This window comes from Pongo pygmaeus, chromosome 12, assembly GCF_028885625.2.
Source record: "Pongo pygmaeus isolate AG05252 chromosome 12, NHGRI_mPonPyg2-v2.0_pri, whole genome shotgun sequence".
Classification (NCBI taxonomy): Eukaryota; Metazoa; Chordata; class Mammalia; order Primates; family Hominidae; genus Pongo; species Pongo pygmaeus.
Window position 1 is genome coordinate 111,687,327 of NC_072385.2, and position 16,886 is coordinate 111,704,212.

Below are 16,886 nucleotides of genomic sequence, written 5' to 3' on the forward strand. Positions count from 1 at the left end.
ATCATATTGCCCTGTGTCCATCTATTTCTTGTCGATTTCTATTGATGGACTGTATGTTCCTTGAATTTCAGGACTCAGCATATCTTGATGACTATATATTCCCATCATCTATCAAAAAGGCTGGCAGAGGGTACGTTTTCGATGATATTCTTAGCTCAAACAAATAAATGAGACATTAACTATTATCTCTTATTTTTATCAGAGGAGAAATATAGCATTTTAAAAATTATTCCCTCCAGCTCTCTCCTTTCTTTATCTCCCATGTCAATAAGCCCATATTCCCCAAAATTACTTAAACTAGGGTTCATAACCCTGTATGTACATTGGAGTCACAGAGGACTCTCTACAAAGCCCCCATTTCTGGGCCCCTACCGAAGAGGAATTCAATCACTTCTCTGTGAATGTGAACCATGAAATACTTCTTGTATTTGTTATTTTATGAATGTATATTTATTTGTATTTATTTTTACTGTTAATTCTTCCAGGTAATCAAAATGTGAAGCCAAGGTAAAGAATCACTGAGTTTATCTACTCTGTTTTACTGATTTCTTTGCTCATTGCCAAGTATTTTGTATGTACCATTTTGATTCATTTTGTTATTTTGTTTTTTTCTCCATGAATTTGAATAATGTCTGCTGTTTTAAAATGTACATGATATACTTTAAATTTTTTTTCATCTTCAAAAAAATTTGGGGGTTGCCATTAAGTACAAATGAAAATTTGGCTAGATATATAATATTGGAAATGAACATTTTCCTCTCAGCAACTGATATGGTTAGGCTTCTGGTCTCCACCCAAATCTTATCTTGAATTGTAATCCCCATAATCCTCACACGTCAAGGGAGAGACCAGGTGGAAGTAACTGAATCATGAGGGACAGTTTTCCCATCTGTTCTCGTGAGAGTGAGTGAGTTCTCAGGAGATCTGATGGTTTTATAAGCGGCTCTTCCCCCTTCACTGAGCACTTCTTCTTGCCGCCTTGTGAAGAAGATACCTTGTGTCGCCTTCGCCTTCCATCGTGATTGTAAGTTTCCTGCGGCCTCCCCAGCCATGCTGAACTGTGAGTCAATTAAACCTCTTTCCTTTATAAATTATCCAGTCTCGGGCAGTGCTTTATAGCAGTATGAAAACACACTAAAGAAGCAACTTATGACAATTTCAGTTCTTTGGCGTTTACTGATACTGAGAAAAAATAAGATTTATTAGTCACTACGCTTTCATTAGTAATTCCCCTAGCTTCATAAATATATCCCCTTAAATGTCTTTGCAGGTAAGAATTAGATAATTTCTCAACTTTGATAGAATAATTGCTTTTATTTGGTTTTGTTTTCAGAGAGCAGAATTTGAATTCTTTTTTCATTTTGGTTGCCTTCCTTTGAAGTATAAGGTGTTTTAATGTATCTTGCAATTTTTCTCAGAGGGCACTGTGTGTCCAATATTGAGATTTAGGATTGGTTCTGTCAGAGTGGTGTGAGTTCCTATCAAATCTTTTAAGCCCCAAAGAAGGGGCAGATGTTGAAGCCAATTACAGCCTTTAGTTATAAATATGGGTTTCAGGTGCTCATTGAGAGGAATAAACAAAATACAGCTGGAGGCAACCTGACCAGAGAATCACTGCTGGGCCAGAGATTGTTGCCTTGTGTACCAGGGTGACTAAGTTGCTGTTTTAGAAGCTGCCTGCAGTTTACACCTGAGGCTTAAGAAGAAGTTGGGATTCATAGGGGACATACTGTTCTTTGGAAAACACCGCAGTGGGTATTTTTCTAGGTGGTTCAATCTAGGTGGGAGAGACTATAACAAAAGAAGGTGAGTAGCTCTGTATAGTAGAGTAACAGGAATTAGACCTGCTTCTTGGAGGATACAAAAAAAAAAAAAAAAAACAGACATGCAAAAAAAAAAAAAAATCCTGGGTGACGAGGTTAAGGCAGGTGGGAGGGAATGGGCTTTGGAGGATGAAGGAGCTCTTGTTTTTTTTATGTAATCAAAGAAGTTTGGCCAGTGGGAAAATTTCTCTGGATGACCTAGGAAATTCAGTATCATTATGCCTAACATTTAATTTTAAATTGTTCAATATTCTTTGCTGTGCTTTAGACCTTTTGAGTTATACTCAAATCTTCAGAAGTAGTACATTACAAACACTAGAATTTTATTAATGGCACATTAGGAAATGAAGGAGGAAGGACAGTACCTGAAGTGGGAGTGGCCTTCAGAAGACCTGAGATAATAAAGGCTGACCAAGGAAACAAAATGTACCCCACCTCCAGGTAGCTTCAGAAATGCTGGGAAGACTACTGGAATTTCCACAGTACAATATAAGTAGACTGGAATCATTTTCATTTCCTTTAAAGGAAAAGCTCTAGAGGAATTGGAAACAGAAGATTATACTTGCTTTTACAAGTGTAAATGACTCAACTTTAAGTTCTAAGTTCCCTCACTGAAGAACTACTACGATGCTTCTATTTTGCCTGGAATGCTGTTAGGGCCGGGGGTAAGCCAAGGAAAAGTCCTCAGCCACTAAGGCCTAGGACCCAGGACTCAAGACTGTTCTTGAAGGGACAATTCCCAGATTCCATAGTTGCCTCCCTCCTCTGCCATCCTGATTTAGGCTGTATAAGTAGATTCCTGTAGGGACTCCATTCACTCTCCCCCAATAGATTTCTTTATTCATATGTCTTATATTCTGCAATGTTTATGATAAACTTCTCTCTGTCGTAAACTGTAATATGTCTTATAGGAATTTCTCATCATTTCTATGGATGGAACCCTTCCATACCAATAGTTTTGTTTTATTTTGGGCTTTGATTTATATTCTTGTGAATCTGGGAGGCCAGCTGGATAGCCCAATTTGTCTCTTGCACATTTAGATTACTTCATGTTTTCGTAAGGGTAGTTTCAAAACTCTTTATTTGTTAATTTGCTTAAACAAACTACTTTCTCTTAAATGTGAATAGGAAATATCACAACTGTTGTGCTATTTAATTAGCTCATGATCCCTATGCCTCGGAATAGAAATGTGAAATGGGCAGGTATTGGTAAATTTATTCTAGGGAGATGTGATGAATGGATTTGCTTCCTCTTGCTGCTGCAACAATTACCATAAATGTAATGGCTTAAAATGTAAATGTGACACAAATGTATTAACTTAGAGTCCCGGAAGTCAGAAGCCTAAAATGGGTCAGGACTGCATTCCTTTTGGGGGCTTAGGTGAAAATCTGCTATTGTGCCTTTTCTAGCTTCTAGAGGCCCCTTGTATTCCTTGGCTTGTCATCTCTCCTTTCGTTTTTGAAGACAAACAGCACCACAGCATCTTCAAATCCGTCTCCGAATCTCTCTCTGATCTCTGCTTATCACATCTCCACTGGCTGACCTTCCTCCCTCCGGCTCATAAAGACCCTCATAATTACAATATGCTCACTTGGATAAGACAGGCTAACTACTCCATCTCAACATTCTTAACCCATCACGTGTGCAGTGTACCTTTTGCCATGTAGGGGAACAAATTCACAGGTCCCAGAGATTAGGATGTCAGTGTCTTTGGGGGATCATTATTCCATCTACACAGTGAATAAACACTTCACTACCTGCATGCAGATATTAGGACATCCATTGAGGCTTGCAGTAAATGGAGAATCTTACTTCAGTGTTAAATGATTGAACTCAAAACATTCTCCAGGGAACATCTCCCGACCCAGGGAGCCAACTGGACTCATGGAATAAAGATATGATTTCCCCAAATGAAATAACTTCAGAAGACAAGTAATCATTTAGTAGAAAACACTGTGCTTTCTCTTACCTCCAGCCATCAAAGACATGGCTTTTTCTAAAAGAATATTTCACCATATCCCCCTTTTTCTACTCATCCTTCAGATCTTACAGCTAATTAATGTTGAAGCAGCATTGTCAGATGGAGTTTTTCAGGCCTGATGATTTTGGACAACACTTTGTATGTTAGTACCCCATAGACTCTGGAGCTGCTTGCTGAGTAATCTTAGATGACTAATAACCTCATAATTAGATAAATAATTGATATGGTTTAATTATATGCTCCTTTACAACTTTATTAATATTCGTGTTTGAGCTGTAGTTTCCTTTCTGCCCTTTACCTGCCTCAGAGAAAACAGAATCCTCCCCGGGTTTGGCAGAACGTGCTGGAGAACCCTTGCCAGCGCTCAGGATATGTAAATTAGCCATCTTGTTCCAAGGCATTAGCAGCTGTTGTTTTTAATTATTAATGAGATGGCCAGTATTTGCTGTAGGAGAGTGGAACCACGTGAATGGGTTTGGTATTTGTCTTGTTTAAACTCTATTTTTTATTCAAGGACCCTTAGCAAAAGTAGTTGAGTTGCTCAGAAGGTGGCCAGAGGTCTGCTGGCATTCCCAGATGGTGTGTGTCTCTAGGCTATGCGCTGTTGTATTCTTCTTAGGCATTGGCCTGTGTTGGGCTAGACTATAGTTAGTAAAGTATGATTAATAAATCATTGATCTGTTATCGGTTGAAATAATAAAAGTACTTCCCAAATGCAAGAGATGTTTCTATTATTACCTATCATAACATCAATAAGACAATAAGTATAAAGTTACTTTATTAACTGGAAAAGCTAGAAATCATAGAAATGTTATAGGACATTTTATATGTGTCACCTGGATTAAATAGTAGAACACAGTAGATGATTATAATATCTGCCAATTTCTTTCAAAGGCACTATCTTAGAACTGCATTTAAACTGAAGTGTATAACTGCTTTCCTTTCTTTCAACTCCATTAATTTAAAATCTGCAACACATTTGAACTTCTATGACAAATATTGTCAATTGCTTGGTCACAGGTTTTGAAACTAGAGGCTTTGTTGTTTTTATTCTTTGCCTCCTACCATCACAAATTTTAAAATCTAGAATATGGGATAGATACATCTTTCCCCTTCTATTACCTTCCTATTATCATGGTCTAGGGTATTAAGGTGTCACACTTATGCTACTATAGTAGCTTCTGAGCTAAACAATTTACATCCAGTCTCTCAGTTTTCCAGATATTGGCTCCCATTGCTGGAAAACAAACAAAACAACCTCAATACTCTTAAAAAAAACAAAAAAAGAAAACCTGCTTTCTGCTTTTTTGTTGTTCACTTTTTTATTTTTAAAAATTGTTTGTGGGTACATAGTAGGTGTATATATTTATGGAGCACATGAAATGTTTGGATACAGGTATGCAATGTGAAATAGGCACATCACGGATAATGGGGTATCTATCCCCTCAAGCATTTATCCTTTGAGTTACAAACAATCCAGTTACATTCTTTATCTGAAAATATACAATTATATTATCATTGACTATAGTCACCTTATTGTGTGATCAGACAGTAGGTCTTATTCATTCTTTCTAACTTTTTTTTTTTAACTCATTAACCATCCCACCTCCCCCAACCCCCTACTACCCTTCCCAGCCTCTGGTCATTATCCTTCTATTCTCTGCATCCATGAGTTTAACTGATTTGATTTCTAGAACCCATAAATAAGTGAGAACATGCAATGTTTGTCTTTCTGTGGCTTATTTCACTTAACATAATGATCTCTAGTTCCATCCATGTTGTTGCAAATGACTGGATCACATTCATTTTTATGGCTGAATAGTACTCAATAGTCTTTTCATTATACTAACTTACTTAAAAGGGTCCTACATCGTAGCCAATAGGTTAAGGCAGGAAAATGGGAAAACAAAATATTATTTAAAGGTAATCTAAATCTCTGGAAAGATAAAACTGCTTTGACTTAAAATAACAGTTGATTTTTAAATTATATCAATTAAATTTTAATAAATCTGAGACTCTAAGCTTGAGCAGGACGTGCTGAGTATAGTTGTACCAGGGCCACAACTGACATGTGACTCACCTCCTCTGGATGCCTTTCACCAGTGATTCCATGTTCCCACATCAAGCCCCATGGCCTGAGGGTGGAAGTAGGGGTTGCCCTGTGATGAGGAACAGGAAGGAATTACAGTATCTTTGGTTTCTCTGTTAGAAACTTTCAAAGTAAATTACTCTTACATTCTTACTTGGTAAGATTAAAGTCATGATCATGTGTCTATTTTATTAAATTTCTGGCATCATTTCCCCCTAATAGTGAGTTTATGCTACATCAGGCGAAGCAGTTTGTGTGCTATAGTATTTCCTGCCTACATTAGTGATTTGGCAGTTACAAATTCAAGAAGGACTAAACTGTTTTAATTCTTTCTTTCTTTAAAAAGCAACCTTTAAAGCCCTTGCTTTGTGTTCTTTTTGTGTGTGTGTTTTCTTCATTGAATGAGAACAAAGGAATATACCATAATGGTCTTTGCAATGATTGAAGCCTTCTAATGAGAACTAGATGGCTTTCTGGAAGTTTCCTTGCCTGGTACTCTGGTAAACTCATTTCTTACCAACTGCTTAAATATCTACAGTTGTACTTGTTAGTCATAGCAACACAAAACTCAATTTATGATTTATTCTATTACAAAAATATTACTAATGATTAACTACTTAAATCATTTTTATTAAAAATAACAATTCAAGATGTTTGGTCTGAATTACCTGAAAAAAAACACTTAAACAAAAAATTGAGTAGACTATTCAATTCAAATAAGGAAAATGCAAGAAAAATTTAAAGAATGAAGTTATTCCTTTCCTAATTGTATTTGAAAGCACTAAGAATGAGTACTACATATGTGGATATAATCCTCAAAGTACTCTTTGTCTGGAAAAAAAAATGAAACAATTTAGGAGGAAAAGATAGTGATAAGAGTACCTTCTACATCTGGGCAGTTGTGCAAAGATACTGAGGAGTGATTTCACTCACAGGCATACATTTAAGCACTAGCCAGGATAGAGTATGAGAGACCCTACAATGTAATATAAGGAATCTGACCATTTCATCAATTATTATTTTTGTGTCTTTAAAATTTTCATTTATATAATATATCACAATCCCATTTTAAAGGAGAAAGTATAATTTCTATTTTTCTGGTTCACTCGAACAGAGATTTCTTGGAAGATTCTATAGGTTCAATAGCCACAACAAATTATCTTATACTATAATTTTATATATTTACACTATAACACATAAGAAAAACAGGCACTGCACTGCAGAGGATTGAGAAAGCAGCATTTGCTTCATAGCCTTCACAGAGAATCATGTAAGAAATAAAGTATTTCTCTACTCTATTGATTCAGATTATATTAGTCTAGAGAGATCCCTTTAGATAATTACTGATTATAGAGCTCAAAGTCATAAATAGAGCTTATGCTATTTCTCCAGAACTTTAAGTTGTTCTTAGGCAGATGTTTTCCAGTGATTGAGATACATACTGTGGTTCCACCTACACTAATATAAGGTTTTTTTTTTTAATTTCAATTTTAACGGAGTCAAGGGCTTCTCTGTGCTTTACATGAACTAGTAACTATGTTAGCTTGAGCAGGGTTTGCAACTAAACAATAAAATAAAGAGGTCAGAGAAAATGGTATAAACAATTTTCAGGAAACAGGAGAGAGTAACGGGGAGAAAATTTCCATGATACGTTATTGTGGGGCCTTTTATTTACAGCCGAAAATGGCATTCCTTGAATTTGACATTTAATTAAGATGATATAGCAAAATGGTGGATATCATTTTTGATGTCTGATGTTTGTTGTAGATATCGGTTTAACAAACAAATCTGTAGAGAAGATCAATACTCGCTGATTAGAAACAAGTTGGTCTGTACAGGGAGACGTGGACATGCTCAAGGCATGCTTGTTAACAAAGGCCACTGATCGGATGGCTGTGATGCCCCATTGGTTGGAGACATTTAAGACCATTTGGAACAAAGATTCTCCCTGAGTACTCATTCTGGAACCATTTTAACTTCTAGTTAATCTGATGATTTCTGATTGGTCAGAAATGTGAGAATTTCTGTGGCCGTGAGAGTAAAGATAAGTAATCAGGGTCAGAGATACAGACTTTGTGCATGTTGTATTATTGCTACCTTAGGCACATAAGGTGAGGCAGAGACCAGCTGAATGTGGCCGTGATTGCTGGTTGCTCAGTGAAGACATGTAATCATAGAGCTCATGTTACTGTTAGAGGTAGAGGGTGGGTTAAAGCTGATTCTACCAATGATGCCTGAAAGTTCAAACATGGCAAGTCCTACCTCTCTGCTCTCTATCTTCACGGCACTTGAAAATTCCCCACATTCTAACTTGTAGGAAGACCTAACAGTTTGAAAGCCTTCACCTTTTTAAGTGGATTAAGAATCCAGTTATCAGTATATCTAAATGGGATTGTATGTACATCACCTTCTGAGATGGAAATATGGTGGTAATATTGAATGTCAAGTTCTACCCAGATGATTGGGTTTTATAGATGTGGACATTCATAGTTATCACCAGTAATCTCAAGGAAGAGGAATGGGGAAAAGCACACGTGAGAGGTGCTGTGCTGGACACAGGGTGGCTGCTCTCACTCAGCCTCATTGCCTCCATCCTTCTTGTGCAGTGACCTTTCATGTTGTCTGTGAATTTGCTACTTGGGAAAGCCTTTAATCTCCCCAGTGCATCTGTCAATAGGAACAACAATCTTTCTTTTATTTTTAAAGGAATTGTAAGGAATTGTTGTGATGTTTAAATAAGCTGATGCCCTAAAACACTTTGTGGTCTGAGTTGGTCTGCGGATACATTATGTTTTTTTAAGCTGATTTTATGTAATGCTATCATACTTGCAATAAGAACCATAGTGCTGCTTTGCCAACTAGGAAGTAATTTTTAAAATTCTCTAGACTCAGTACAGCCTGCATATCCAATGAGCAAAAACAATTAGAAATATGGGGCTAATCCTGTAATAGAAATATGTCAATCTTGCTAGTAAAACTAGAAGTGTGAATCTCTCGCACCCACAAGCAGAAACTGGGAAGAGAACTGCATTCTGTGAAGTCATAAACTGTAATTTCAAAGTTTAAATCTTTTCCAATAAAAAAGTAGGTCTTGAATGATGTTTGTTAGAGCTTCTATGGAGAACTGAACCGAATAGTTTTGCTTAAGAAATCAAAAATATTTTTGTTTTGGTCTTTCCTTTGTTGTCTCTTTCTAGGGAGGATGATGGAAAAGGGAGAGCCAATGGGGAAAGGAGGGAAAAGAGAGAAGGGGACACTAGGAAAGTCACTTGGCCATGCAAAAAAGCTAATGTGTATAGGAGAAATGTTCGTTGTGCCATGTGGAAGTGTTTTGAACTGGTGAAATATGAGCCTGTTCTGTTCTTCCTGAGGTAAACAAATTTCCTGTGCCATGGAATTAAAATCTAATATGTGCTTGCATATGAGCAAGAGCATGAGGGGATGATTGGGATAGACAGGAAATGACGAGTAGATGGATGGATGGTTAGATAAGTAGATAGGAGAGAGAAAGGGAGGAAGAGAGAAAATAGTTACTTATTGCAGTAAGTGCTATGAAGATTTACTTATGGAGTTTCAATAGATAATATCAGAGGGTACTTTTCTTAGGGTAGGCCTACCTGAGAATAAAAAAAGGAGGCCTACAAAAAACCAAGGCAATGAAGATAAGGAACAAGAAAATAGCAAGCCCAAAGGCTCTAAGGCAAATCAGAGAGATCTTGTGTTTTAGGAATGGCAGGGCCAGCTTAAAGGGAAAAAATTGACAAGGAAAAGTATCATAAGATGAAGTCGACTTGATCCACTTACGTGTTTTTAAAAGCAAAATAAATCACTCTGGCTACTATGTGACAAATGGATTGCAAGGGGGCAGAATCACTCTGCTGACATCAGGATTAATCTTGAATTAGAATATGATTCAAAGTCAACATTCAAGTGTCTAGCAGCATACATCTGTATTAATCAGAGTGAGCATTTAATCAATTTCTTGAATGATCAAATGAAGGGATGAATGAAAAAATAAACACTATATAAACAGTTATTTAACTTGACAGTGGTTTTCAAACCAAAACAAATTTACAGTGTGCTTTTTCATAAAAGCCTAAAATAGGTTCATGGCAGATGAAAATTATGAGGAGGAGATCTTATCAACAGAAGCAACCCTATGATGAACTGTCAGAATTAATGAAGAGAGTTAGTCATCTCTGATTTTGTTAAATAGGACAGTCTCTGTTAAGTAATACAGATTTTCTCACTTGAATAGAATTGTAGTTTTATGAATACCTTAGTCCTAAATTTGGAGGTTTCTCAGTGTTAATCTCAAATGCAAAATATATCTAACTCACAGTCTCAGAGAGGTTAAGGATCCAGTGTGGGAGCATGCAATTTTGTCATTGTGTCATGTGAAATTGTCTTATGTGTCTCAGTGCAAAGTAAAAATACAAAGAAATCATCATTCAGGTGATAAATTATTGGCTTCCAGACTAACATTTTAACTGATTTACCCCTCTTTTTCCTCTAGGATAGCTATAGTTGTTTGATATATCTCTTTTCCAGCTGATCAGTGGTATTTAGGGGAACATTTCTTTAACTGTATGCAAATTGGTCATGAAACACAGAAAGCCAAGCAATATGCCACAGAGTGAGATTTGTTAGGAATATAAGCTCTAGAAATATTGAGCCGTTAATCAGACAAGGAACACATCAAAGGTGTTAAGAGTAATGGATTGGCCAAATCACACTGTGCTGTCAGGACATACAATACAAGAGTTCTGTGCACTCCTGGGATGTTCAATAATTGATCAAAAGTAGCCTTATCAGAGGTGAATCAGAAATCAATCATTGCTTCATTGCTTGGATACACAGTGACAGCTCCATTTAAAGTACTTGTAGAATTTCTGAGAGAGGAAAAAATGGAATTTAAAATGAGTTCTGTTAGTTACTGATAAAATAAATTGAGATAAAAATCAATAATTTCTTTCCATATTTTCAAGGAAATAGAATTTTAAGTATCCTGATTTTGGGTCCCTACAGAACTATTAGGGTATCACCTCCTTACAATGAAAAAAGGGAGAAATATAAGAATAAATTCCATTTTTCAGTGATCCATATGAAGGTAAGAAAACATATTGTTGCATAGAAATAGAGAATTTGTATCAAAAGCTATGAAAGATTTGAGAAAAACTGAAGAGACTCCATTCCTGCTCTTGTGTCTGTCTAAGGGGTTAAAAAGTCTGAGTTGTGGGTTCCATTATTATTCCTGATTGAGGTTGTAGACCTTTATATCAGTTTCCTTATGTGTAAGGTACACCAATTATCTTCAGAATTATTGAAATGATTAAATGAGGTAAAGTATTTTAAAATGGCAATTAAAATAGTTACAATAATGCTAATAAAAATAATATCATTTACTAGTATATATGAGTGAATAACTAGAAAAAAGGTAAACAGGAAAGTAGAGAAAAACATAAACGTGTCTGAACAATTCCACATGGAAAATGTTGTTTGAAGATATTAGTAGTTAAAATTATGACTTTAGGATATAATTTTGTCAGTGATAACTCAGGAGTCAACTGGCATCTATATTGCTGAAAAGTCCTGGCTCTTGACCAGGAGTAGGTACACTAGGGTACAGGAAATGATTTTGTGGGGCTTGGAACATCCTACTGCTGAAAACCCACTTTATCCTCATCCATCTGAGCCCTCAATACCCCAGTGTTGGGAACTCACACAGCCATGCCATGGAGAAGCAAGTTATGATCAGGTTCAAATAACAAGAATTTCAATGACTACACTTGGGTGAATTTTATGCCAGTGAAGAGAAAGATGGTAGCTGTGATATCTCATTAGAACAAGTTCATCCAGATCAGTAAACAGGAAGGCAGTTACTGAATTAACTGGACTGAATGATGCTGATTATTAAGGAAAAATAGGTTTGCTGCTCTACAGTAGGAGACAGGTGAATACATCTGGACAAGAGCGTCTATGAGGTATCTTAGAGGACATTGGAAACTTCAATACCAGTGCTCACACTCTTCAGGAATGAAGCTTCAGTTGTCCAAGATGCAAAGAACGGTTATCAATCTGATGTGCTGCCTCAAGGTAAAGGAATCATGGCATATATTGTGAAAGGTGGAAATTATAAATACCAGCCATGGTCTCATGATCAGTTGCAAAAACAAGAAAATGCGTATTTCTTTCCTTCTTTGTTATGGCCATATTATTATAGTAAACAAATTCTTTCTCTTTTCTTTTATATAAAGTATGCTGTTGGTTTTGAACTTCATGATTTAATTTTTACGTTGTAGTAATCTCAGGGTGGAATTTTGACTAGATGAAGAATGAACTACACAAAGGAAGAGAAAGTGTGATTGATGAGTCTCCTCTTTAAGGGAGGGAACAAGTGACTTTTCTTTATACAAGGGACTGTTACATTACAGTAGAGAGGACCAAGTGGATCTTTCTATTATCACTGTTGAACATTATGGAGGTACGTCTCTATAGGGTTGTCTATGTGGGATAACTGGATGTTGGGATCAGCCTCTATTTCAGTTTCCTTTTTTGGAAGGTTTGGAAAGGTAAAAAATACATAATTTTTCTAGAAAATTTTGTAGCCAGTATTCTGGATATTAATTAGTTTCTGCCAATTAAATGCACTCACATGTACAATTTCACTTTTCTTTTTGGGGGGAAGGTTTGGAAAGGTAAATATTACATTAATGCAAAAGTAATTGTGGTTTTTGTTGTTAAAAGCAACAACAAAAACCGCAATTACTTTTGCACCAACTGTATATTTTCTAGACAGCTTTGTAGCTAGTATTCTGGATGTTAATTGTTTCTGCCAATTAAATGTACTCATATGAGATTAGAACAACAAACCCATCTCTCTGTCTATGCTAGCTAACAAGCAAGCAAGCATACTAGCAAACATGAGTGTCTGAAGCAGATTCATTTGCTTGTCACCAGCTTCATGGGTTTGAGACAGCTGTGGCAACGACAGCAGTGGTAGTATAAAAGCAGATAGTTCCTGCCAGCGAGTCTGTGTCATGAAGGTGTCACCTTGAAAAGCAAATTTAGTAGTAGCCCCTGACGTCAGCTCTCTAGCTTTTTCAATGATTTCTATATTAATTCCACTGTGCTTGAAAAACCTAGAGTAGTTTGTTTTCCTGCATTTAATCTCTTGTTGTCTAGGAATTTCTTTGGAAGGACTACAGTGTAAGCTCTAGGACCAACAACTTTAGACAGAGGTGTTTTCTGTTCCTCCAAGTGAATCAGAAACCCCTTATTAGAAGCCTAGCATGGAAGTGCAATAAAAAAGGTTCAAAAATAGTTATTTGATGAATGGATGTATGAAGTATGATAGGGAAATAAATGAGAGAAGTAATAAGAAAAAGGAAATTGTTTGGGTTGTAAACTGCTTCTGAAAAAGCAACTGACTTTAAGAAATAATTAGCAACTAAATAAATCAAGGTTAATAGATAGTAAATTCCAGAGAGAATGAGAGCTGGTATTTTCCAAGTTCTCTACTGTGTACTAGACATTGTCTAGTATTTAGAGTATTTAGTATACACACACACACATATATATATATATAATATTTAGTATACTTTTCAAACATTATTTCCTTTAAGCCCCATAACATCTATACTAGGTAGGTGGTATTATTATTACCATTTCACAGATGCAGAAACTAAAGATTCTGGGTGTTAAGTTCCTTGGTATTTAACACAAGTAAACTTTGTGCTTGAACCACAAAGCTTTAATTTTGGAAAGTGTGGTGTCGATGACTACCCCATACTACCTCTTACTGGTTTGGAGAACATTTTTTTCTGAACATGCCAGCCAGAAAGACCCCTGAAAATCAGTTTTTCCAGATGATTTTGCCCCTGAGGGACATTTGGAAGTGTCTGGAGACATTTTTTTATTATGACTGGGGATGCTGAGGACATCCCGTGGGCAGGGGCTCTGCATTCTACAGTGCACAGAACACTGCTCACAACATAGAATTATCTGGTTCAAATGTCAATGGTGCCAAGTTTAGGAAACTCTGGGTTAGTCAAACATTTCTCAAACCGTCCCATAGAATTTCTATGTACGGTGAAGAACAGACTTGTGATTAAAAAATACACCTTGGGAAGTGCTATGTGTTGTTCTTTTTGAATACTCTCTAGGAATATTGTATTTAAAACCTTATTTTAACATATAATTTAAAATTCTGAAAAGTCCTACAACAAAGACACGTGCTTACCTTTGTTTATGCCATAGTTAGGGATATTCATAGTTAGGATCACAGATGGAAACGGTCACGGCAGTCATATGTGACTCACCCAAGTTACTGGAATAAAAAAACACAATAAAAAGGCAATTTTCTTGATACCAACTCTAAACGTTGTAAGATGTTTTTCCAGAAAAGTATATATTAATTTTAATTTACAAAGTCAAATATTGAAATCAAAAAACAGCAAATAAAATGTTATGAACCACAGTTTAACAATCCTATTTTCAGTCAATTGGCAGAGATCAAACTTCATAGGTATCTCATGTTTTATAAGGGCACTGACACTCCTTCTGGTTCAAGGTAGAGAGGGGATAGAAATGGAGCTACATGGAAGTTCTATCCTTTAATACCTTACCTTTCACTGCTGAATATGACAGAGTCCATTAGCAGGAGGGGAGATAATGGCAAGTGATGGGTTAACTTCTGCAGGGTTGTTCCTGCTTATAAGGCTAATCCATAATTATTAAGCTACATACCTGCCTTGGCCTTTGCTCTCTTTGGAAAACTGACTATACACACTCTGTTGCTTGCTTCTTTACATACTGCCAACTGTCCAACATTGCAAACCCTATATTCCCTTGAAAGGTCCTTAGAAGAGTGGGAAGTAACACAAACCTATTTAACAATGTTTTTCTTGAATAGAAAGATGGAGATGGGCCATTTTTCAGTGTGGTCTCAAAGGAACCCATCGGGGGGGAAAACAAAAGCCTTGGAACAATGTTTCTCACCATACTTCAGACTGATTTGGAAGAGAAGTCTCTGCATGCCAATTTCTAACCATCTACTTTTCTGCACAGCTTAATGGTTGGCTTGGCACACCTCTGGGTTCCTTCAGACTTGGGCACAAGTGCTTATTCCTCTCTCATAATGAGATTTAATCAAGCAAAGCCAAAACCATTGCTACAAGTTAAACACTCCCCAGGGAGGGGGCACCAATGACTAGGGAAGTAATGAACCTCTATTTAACTTTCAGATTTTGTTAATAACAGTTTGACTTGTACTGGTAGGAGCTAATTAGTTACTGCAGTTTCTCCATTACTGGTTTATAAAATGGGGCTTACCTTGTGCATGTTAAACAATTTTCTCAGTGTGGGTCATTTTAGAGAAAACAGATGGAAACTCAGGGTCTTAAGCATGCATGATCATTTTGCTTTGTTGTGATTTACTTTCATATGGAGTTTCAAGAATGTCTACAGGTCAAGTTCTGACCAGTTCAGAAGCATATACTAAGACAACATGGTTTAACTTTATTTGGGGATTAGCTCAATTATTTGTGAAGCATTAAAGAGTGGAGTTCATATTTATCTCATAGAAGATACTCCAGACATGGTATACATTCTCAGGATTGATAGTTTAAAAAGTAGGGTACTGTTGGTGTTGGGTAATGAGTTGAGGCTTCTCCCTAGACTGAGAGGTATTCACTATGTCCTTAGGCTTGCAATGCTTGGTATTGTTCCCAAAGCAGACTGTGTCCACTGCTCTTATTCTTTCCCAGGGCGGTATTCTCAAATAAAATTATGAAAGGATCTTGATTACAACATAGCATTTGAAAAATCACGACAAGATGGATCAAGTAATATGAGGACAAAGAGTTGGAAAGTAATAATCATAATTCCAGGCTCTAGTGGTCTTAGATGTTTATGAGCATTATGAAACATGGCTTTGAGACTAGAATATTCTGGTACTAATGTCATATTCCATGTCCCCATGTCACTAGACTCCAAACTAGATTTGGAGGTGGCTGTCATCCCAACTAAGAGTGATGGACAAAAGGGCATCCTGCTGTATGCTCTGGACCACTGGACTAGAGATATATTGTCCCTCAGCCCAAGACCTCCCTTTTAGACTAGGCTGATTTTGAAACCTATTCAGATCTCTGGGCCAATTGTTTCTGTTCCATGTAGTCCTTTCCACACCTCTTTAATTTCTGTGTCTCATCTTCTCAATGTCTAAAACAAAGATTTGGCATCTGATCTTTTTAGTATTTATAAGTATATAATAAAATTAATATGCTTTTGGATATATTAGCTAGATGGTTTGATTTACTAATAGGATGGACTCTAGATTATTTCAGGTCCTGAGCATCTGATGGAGCAGGAATGATTAATAAATGAAAGATGAGAAGGGATTTGAGTTAGTCTTGACTGAGAAGGAGCAAAATCACATTGATAATTTCATTTACTAAACTCAGTAGTATTTCTGCATTGTGTTTTAAACCACTTACACTGCATAAGTGGGCAAAGTTGAATAAACTAGGTTATAGTATTGAACACTCACTCAAGGTACCCATTTCCTGAAGTCTATAAAACCTTTATTTTTACACAAGTCACATTTTAAAATGTAAAATGTAATACATTTAACTCTATTCCAAATTTGCAGTTAAGCAAGGAGTATGCAGTGGTTATAATCTCCTTTTCTCTGGTGCCAGGCTGGAGATGATTTTAAGAAACAATGCACACTAATTTGGTGACAATGAGATGCACTTTTATTTTTGTTGTTCAAGCAGCATCAATGAAACAGGCCAAATGACACTGGAATCCCCATGTGTAACTATCAGTGTATCTGATAGTTCCACACTTATCCATCCAATGACAGTATCTCCTACGAAGTGGTCCTTTTGAAAGGCTGGGGCCTTGCAGCAGATTCAGTCTGAGAACGTCCTTTGGTGTATGAAACTTGTTCAAATCAGCCCAGCATACACTATTTAAAGGTGCTGAGAT

General features: G+C 36.5%; 1 long non-coding RNA gene across 4 annotated transcripts in view; it reads right to left on the reverse strand.

The window, feature by feature from the left end:
• Nucleotides 1-16,886, reverse strand: part of LOC129030695 (uncharacterized) — a 114,389-nt gene that overhangs the window by 54,899 nt on the left and 42,604 nt on the right. For 3 of the 4 annotated variants that reach the window (XR_008500730.1, XR_008500729.1, XR_008500728.1), the window contains 2 exons: nt 14,137-14,223; nt 5,886-5,964 (listed from right to left, as the gene is read on the reverse strand). This is a non-coding gene — a long non-coding RNA (uncharacterized LOC129030695). Of the gene's footprint in view, nt 1-5,885; nt 5,965-10,593; nt 10,787-14,136; nt 14,224-16,886 lie in introns of those variants that run through there. The other variant, XR_008500731.1, reaches the window with a different exon arrangement.